This window comes from Silurus aristotelis (assembly GCF_946808225.1).
Source record: "Silurus aristotelis genome assembly, chromosome: 11".
In the NCBI taxonomy this organism is placed as follows: domain Eukaryota; kingdom Metazoa; phylum Chordata; class Actinopteri; order Siluriformes; family Siluridae; genus Silurus; species Silurus aristotelis.
In genome coordinates, this window is record NC_139584.1 from 30,023,960 (window position 1) to 30,031,520 (window position 7,561).

At 41.8% G+C, this 7,561-nt stretch overlaps 1 long non-coding RNA gene across 1 annotated transcript; it reads right to left on the bottom strand.

The window, feature by feature from the left end:
• Positions 1-366: 366 nt before the first annotated feature.
• LOC310733256 lies at positions 367-2,474 on the bottom strand. The gene is made up of 3 exons (XR_014535677.1): positions 2,329-2,474; positions 558-789; positions 367-443 (listed from the first exon to the last, which is right to left on the bottom strand). It is a non-coding gene; the product is annotated as an uncharacterized lncRNA (long non-coding RNA).
• Between the last annotated feature and the right edge of the window lie 5,087 nt (positions 2,475-7,561).

Below are 7,561 nucleotides of genomic sequence, written 5' to 3' on the forward strand. Positions count from 1 at the left end.
GAGCTACTGAGCAACTCATAAAATAGCTCAATATTTGAGATCATCACAGATCCAACACCAGCTTCTCCATGACAGAGCCTTTAAACACTCAAGGAGGTCCAGTGTCCAAACTCCACATGAAGTAGAATCCAGATGGTGCTGGTACGTCTCTAGATGGTTCAGGATGTTTGCATCTACTTCCCTAAAGGTCCACAATCTTCATGAGGTGGGACGTGACTGGAGATAGCGTAAGTGTAAGTAAAGTGGAGTGTGAAACGAGAATATACAGAAGTGTTTGGAGTTGTGAAACCCAATCAACACATTGACAGGTTTTCATGGCTGAACTCAAAATTTAAGACCATGAAATTATTTCGATGATGTGAGGAACACAGTCATCCTCGCTTGATCACCTCCTCCCTCCATCCAAACTCATCCCAGTTCCAACCTTATTAACATCCGCCAATCTGAAATGAGGAAACCGATCACATGTTAAATAGAATCTGAGATCCGGGATGCCGTTTCATCACAAAAACCAGCCCATTTCATTAATCAACAGAAAAAAAAAAAGGAAACCAGACCTCTCTTCTTTCTTTTCTTTTCACCCAGAGAGCAGGACCAATTAAGCTGTTGGTCTTCCAGCGATGTGGCACATTGGACCAGGGTGAAACCTTAGACAGCTGAGCCACCAGGGAGCCGCTAGCCTGCTAATTAACCAGCAGAATGAAGTGAAGTATGTCAGCTCTCATGTATATCGATGGAATAGCTGTTCTGCTCTGAACATAACAGACCCTCAGTACAGCGACGGGGATTCTTCTTGAGGGGAAACGACAAGGGCATGTTAAAAAAACACTCTAGTCTAATACTAATAGCATGTCCGTTTAGCAGGTCACCACAGGCTTTAACAGGGTTTTCACATCGGAACATGGCGGGTCTGCTGCACAGTGTGTTTATAACATGGCTATTAAGCAGCTCAATAACACTCATACAATACATATCTTTTCTGACACCCAGGACTTCAGTGTCCTTGTTAGTTTTGTGTTTTATGCTAATTCACGTTGCTTCATGAAGCACACGGGTCCTTTCACTGTGTCCTGTACAGTATTTGACTGAGATGACAATAAACAGCTACTTGACAGATATTTTAAAGCTCATCTCAGCAGCTATTAGTACAATTATTATGCATTAGAATTCACTCCTAAGACATCATGAGATTCAGGACATTGTAGAAGATGAAGAAATATCTGTGTGGAACTGGGAGAAGATGTTTAGAAGTAGGGAATATTGGGTGACCACTGCTAGCAAGGAAATACTAACATGAAATTTTGAAATTGGAATTACCACTTATCTCAAAGATTTTTTGGATTTTTTGCCAGTAGTCAAGCAAAAGCAGAGTGAGACAGTTAGAGATCGACAGATGAACCGGTTTTACAGAATAATTAGCAGTAGTTCATCGCTGCAAAAATCCAAACCGGTAGTTTTTCTGGCTTTCAGTCCGCTGTCATTACAAGAGTGGCCTCTAGGGGCGAATCACTGAGGGCACTTGAGACTGTACGAGAGCGGCATATTTATTTATTATAATTTATTAGTTATATAATTTTATTTATTAATTAATATTTTAATGTTTTTTTTTTTATTTAGCACATTTTCAGGATTTAGTAATGTTTTATTTTTTTTTATAAAGTTCAGACTATTTTAAAAAACTCCTCTGATTATCGTTTATCAGCAGGTATTAGCCTCAGTATGGGTAAAATCAGTCGTCCTCCAGAGAGAGCCGTCCATCATGGTGCCACTTAATCACCATCAATCACCATTTCACTACTTTTTTCCAAACCCACCAACTCCCACCCACTTTATTTTTATTGTTACAGGTCAGAGTTCACAAAGGTAAAGAGCATAAAGATGTAAAGAAACAAATCAATGTATTTCATGTCGTACAGTGTTGCAGTGATTGGGATTCCCTCCCACAGTCAGTAGAAAAGCATCATTTGAAGATGTCTCCTGTAACACCATAACAAAGTCCACTGCTGAACAGTACTGAAGGAAAAGTCAGTAGTTTATTTGTGTATCTGTATTTTACTGAACTATTTTATTTGGGGAGATTTTTACTGTAACTTCACATTTCACACTCAAATCCCTCACTTTTTACTACATTTAGTGAAATCACTCGTTTCTTTTTATTAACGAGGATAAAAACGTGACTGGTGAAACACGCAGCGAGTCACCAATCAGGATCGAGCGCACGCTCTGTTTTACACGTGTTCTGATCACCAACATCCAGTTCAGCATCAGTTCAACATCAAGCAGAACATTTAGAGAGGAATAAATGATGAAGAAACTCCAGACTGGAACTCACCACCACACACGTGACCTCGTTTACACGTTTTTATTGAAGTAGTTGAGTTGTAGAGTTGTAGAGTGTCTCTACTGGAACTCAAATACATGCTTTGTGCTCTTCATCCACCACTGGCAAAGTCATAAAACTGTCAGATGATGCAGATAAACTATAAAGATCTGGAAGTCTGGAGGTAGAAGTTTTTGCAGCACCGCCCTAGACCATGTATAACACAATTCTCTTTAGCTTTGTGGTTAACCTGTATTTACTCCATGATGCAGTAGTTTCATGATGTCACATCCTGTTTACAAACTGACCCATCAAACAAGTTCATTTCCACTCCCACACTTCAGTTCACAGGCATGTGGGGTAACAGAATCGAACATTTACCCCTGCTCAGGACCTGCACGGTGAAAAGGCCAATCCTGTAAACATTTAAATCTGGTTACTCAAACAGAGGCTGAAATCGATGTGGAAATGCTTGAATGGATGGTTTGATACAGGTTTCTAAGTGTGTGTGTGTGTGTGTGTGTGTGGGGGGGTGTATGTGATATGGATGGCTAGGTAACACCTTCCTTCATTTCAGTAAGCTCCTGCTAGGAGGCGATAAACAGCAAGACAAAACAGGAAGGAGGGAGATAGGGAAAGACTCGGAGAAGGAGGACAATGAGAGAAAGGAAGTCATTTCACGTTCAAGTTCAACATCTGAACACAGAACAGGTGTAAGATCGCACCTGGTGCCTGTGCGTCGTCTAATCCCTCAGCGACGGCGTGTCAGGACCACAGTGTCCTTCAGTTCATGGTCATATCAGAATTACACTTTTCACAGGTTTTACTTAGAAACAGAGGTGCTAAAGAATTCTTCATTTATTTATTTAAATTTCATTCCTGCCTGTTCTCAAAGAAATCCTGCCCAACACGCCTATTCTCAGTGGAATCCTGAACCATCTCACACTTTCAAAATGGGTTTTCTGCTCTCTTCCTCAGAGGAATTCAAAGCAACTGATGCCTAAGACATTCAGAATCCTGGCCATTTCTGGTCACTTCAACCAAATGACCAGTTTCCCCTTTCCCAAAGGAACTCTCACGATTGACCCTTCTCCCAAAGGAATTCTGACTATTTTCACTTCTACTAAAGGAATCCTGACTAATCCACACTCTAAAGAAGGAGTTCGTCCAATCTCATTCACTCCCAAAGACAAATTGTGCCCTCTACAGACAGAAATCTGAACAGCTCCCCATCTTCTGAAGGAATTTTGACCAATCGTCCTCTGTCTATAGGAATTCTGGCCAGTCCCCCTCTCCTAAATTTAATTAATAGTTTTATCGGTAATAAAATAATGTGTGTTTGTTCCTTATAATTAAAGTTTGTCCTAATGAGTGATCCAGTGGCGACTGTGGTGAAGGGAAAAACTCCCTGAGACTTCATGAGGACGAAACCTTGAGGGGAACCAGACAAAGAGAACCTCATCCTCTTCCTCAACACAAAACGTCAATCATTACAGATCCATGATTGTGAAGGTGTGCAGTGAAAGACGATTAAACTCAACCCGTGGTCCTGAGCACATTGTAGCAGACTGTTGATATTAATAACAGTCCAAATCAGAGTGAGAGCACTTCATATCTCACTCGCTGATGTAGAGCCACGTGAAGTAGAACACACACTACCTACCTTCAGGTCCACTAGCAATTATTTCCCGTGTGTTTATCACACCACTGGATCAGAGTGCTGTAGGTTCACAGCTCAAACAGGAGAAGCTCCACTTCACAGGAGCAGAACACGTCTTTGTTATTCCTAAGTATTTCATTAGAATGATAGGGTTATGTATATTTATAACATACGTGAATGCATGTTGAAGGAGTTTGTGTTTAGTTGCACTGCTTAAAATACAAATCGTTATGTTTTACGTTTCCTTCTGTTTTAAAGATTAAAGGCACGTTTCTAGATAGTCTGCAGTAACGTGGAAAAAGCTCAAATGTGAGGTTTTAATAACGTTAGCATTCTGACACGTGTAGCTGTAGACACGTTTTTGTGTGGTAGTCTTACATTTATACTTTCATTCGCAGTGTTCAAGAGGAACAGCTTCACCTTTAAATGATTTTGTCTTTAATGTGGTTATTACAGTAAATATACTATTTGTTTATTATTGATGATTAAGTTAGAGGTTTGTTTATTTTCAGACCCAATTTTGTGGAAACAAATGGAAAGGGAACAAAGTCAGGAACAGAAGCAATACATTCAGGGTTTCTTCCAGATGAAACCATGTCAAAGACGAGTGAAAAACCCAGTGCAGTGCGGGTGAGGTCTTTATTGTCTGTTGATTTTTGTTATTTATAAAAGACAGATGCGTAGTGCAGGCACTTGTGTGGTGCCATTTTTATATTGCCTCACCTGTGTTGGGGCACATGACCTTCCCATGGGCCCACCCTGACTGGCTCGTGGTCCCCCCCTGTGCCAGCCCAATAAAAAGATCCTAAAATCGCCCCCTGCTGTTTCCCAAAATTCCAAACTGATGGTTACAATGCTAACCGCTGATAATGATGCTAAAATAAAAACACTTAAAATAATCGGAGGCATTCAGCCAATCTAAACGACTATTAAGAAAATATGAAGCATTGCAGTTGACATCTAATATCCGTGTCTGCATTCATGCCTCAGTGAAAAGCACAATTATGGGAAAAACGCTCGCCATATGCCACGTACATGTGCAGAGGGATGAGACTAATTGGTGGAGTGTGGTGAGAGAGTGTGGCCCTAATTGCTCGGTAACATTTTCGTTGGTCTTTATTAGAGGTGAGCAGTGACTGGAAAAGAGAGCGAGAGAGAGAGAGAGAGAGAGAGAGAGAGAGAGAGAGAGAGAAAAGGACACAGACAGAGCTGGGTTGTTCTTACAGGCAGTCATTTATTTTGGCTTTCATCTATTCCCAGATTGATACGTCTGACTCCTAAATGTCCTCTCTGTGGTCTCACCATGTAAAAGATTCAGTCTCACAGGCTTCCATGTGTCTCTTTACCCCAAATGTAGTCGATCACTCGGAACATGTTTGGTCTTTGAAGCTGCTCTTTTAGTTCTGCACTGAAGCTACAACTAATAAAAACCTTGACATAAATAAAATCCGCCTTCAACTGTATCCAGTTACTGAGATTCACTAGGAACTAAACTTCACTCTCTGTGCAGCCGAGGAGAAGATCTGTAGAAACGTGTCCATCTTTCAGCCCTAAACCTGCCCTGGGACCATGATGTTAGATATTTTTTTCACCTTCACCAGGTAAACAGAAGCACAGCTGAAGTGACAATTAAACAGTTGTATTAACACTCCTTATGTGGTCCTTATGTACCAACTCAGTATTTAGGCTCTGGGTTACCGGACAGAAGGTCAGAAGGTTCAAGCCCCGATGTTGCCAGGTTGCTCTTAGGGCCCTTTAGCACGGCCTTTTAACCCTCTGTGCTCCAGGGGTGTTGTATCATGGCTGACCACAGTTTGATAACATCACAGGGAAATGTGAAGAAAGAATTTCACTGTGCTGTAAAGTTCATGTGACAAGTATAAATCACCTTCTGCTCTACAGAAATGTTCTAGATTTAGAGAGCTCCTGTACACAGCTTTCTTCCAGCAATTCCACAGGCTTCTGATAGGATTTAGATCTTTCTTTTGCATCTTCAGATGTCCAACAGAGGTTGTGCAGGGTGTGTGCCAGAACATACTGGTATCTTGAGATATCCATGATTCCCACCATCATGACCAGACCTCCAGTCCCAGACCACAAGCGTTTGATGATGCCACCACGATGTGAGTTTGATTTCCTGTAATTCTTCATATTTGAGTCATTTTTGTAAAAAAAAAAAAAAAAAAAAAAAAAAAAAAAGAAAAAAAAAAGGACCCTAAACTCTTCACCTATATCTGAGGAAGATGAGGGATTGTATCTAATGCAGGAGGTGAGCAGGACCCTCCAGATGTTCCTGCAGCTACTTTAATCATGCTGTCGATTCATTTCCAGTGCTCAGATTCTCCATGTTAGAATCAATCGAATTGTGCAGGTTCACACACACTTCGAAAATGCTTCACAAAGCTCCTCTGCACAGAGCTGTTTGTTCCTTCTGATCTTTATCAATGCCTGGTTATCCCTCGCTTCCTAATGACAGAAGAGTGCAGGGTCACGTCTCCTCTGCTCCGTTTAGTCAGAGTGATTGAGTCTCCTGTTGTCTCAGGTATTTCCTCAGGAGATCAGGCCCTGTTCCCTGAAAAGAGATAAGTGAGCAGTGATGGAGAGATAAAGATGTTAGCAGGAAGACTAAAGTAGGTGAGGTGTAAAAAAAACGAGTGGGAAATGGAGAGAAAGCGAATGTGTGCTGTGGGCGGAAGACTTGTAAGATTTGAAGACATTCATCACACTGACGCGATGGAACCTGTTCGGCTAACACCGATGGATCCTACGAGCAGGTGCGGTGATACTATGCGAGTGTGCAAGTTGTTATGATAACACAGATGATCCTGCCATCTGGAGGGTCTCAGGGAATAAGTGAACAAAAAAAGAGATAAAAACCCCCCGAACCGGTGTGAATGGTGGAGGTTCTAGATGAGCCACAGAAGTGTCAGAATCAGGATGGAAAACAAGTTCAACAGAAAGAGAGAGTGAGAGAATATTAGGTATGCATTTATTCTACAGGGGTTCAAGAGTCTACACTAAGGTCCACTGAGAGCCAGAAGGGTCCAGAACAACATTCTGACACATTCAGTAGCTCTGAGACGGTAAAAATAGATTTCTGCAGTGAATCTATGAAGCGATGGAAGGTTAGATCCGAACTCACAGTCACTGCATCACGGAAAAACCTGCAGACCCATCAGGACACAATGAAATGACGTCCCTGTCCTGACTAGATTCTTCAGGTTCTGGGTTACTGCTTGGAAGGCCGTTGGTTCAGACTCCAGCATGGTGAAGATGCCACTCTTAGGTCCTGAACCCTCTGGGCTCCAGGGCAGCTGTATGAGTTGGTGTTAAAAGATTTCGAGACTAGTTTTGTTTCATGTCAACAGATAGCACAAGGCTGCATGCACAGTCACAGGGTGCACCGAAGTCAGTGTGGCAAAAGTCATCGTCCTGTGTACATCTGGAGCAGTGCGATTGTGACCACATGCTTTACCATGTATCTCACCAGAAGCCTAACCCTCACCCTGTGCTCATTCGCTAAGGTGAATAGCCAATATGAGTTTTTTTTCTTTCTGATAGGCTCCGCCTCCTCTTTAAGA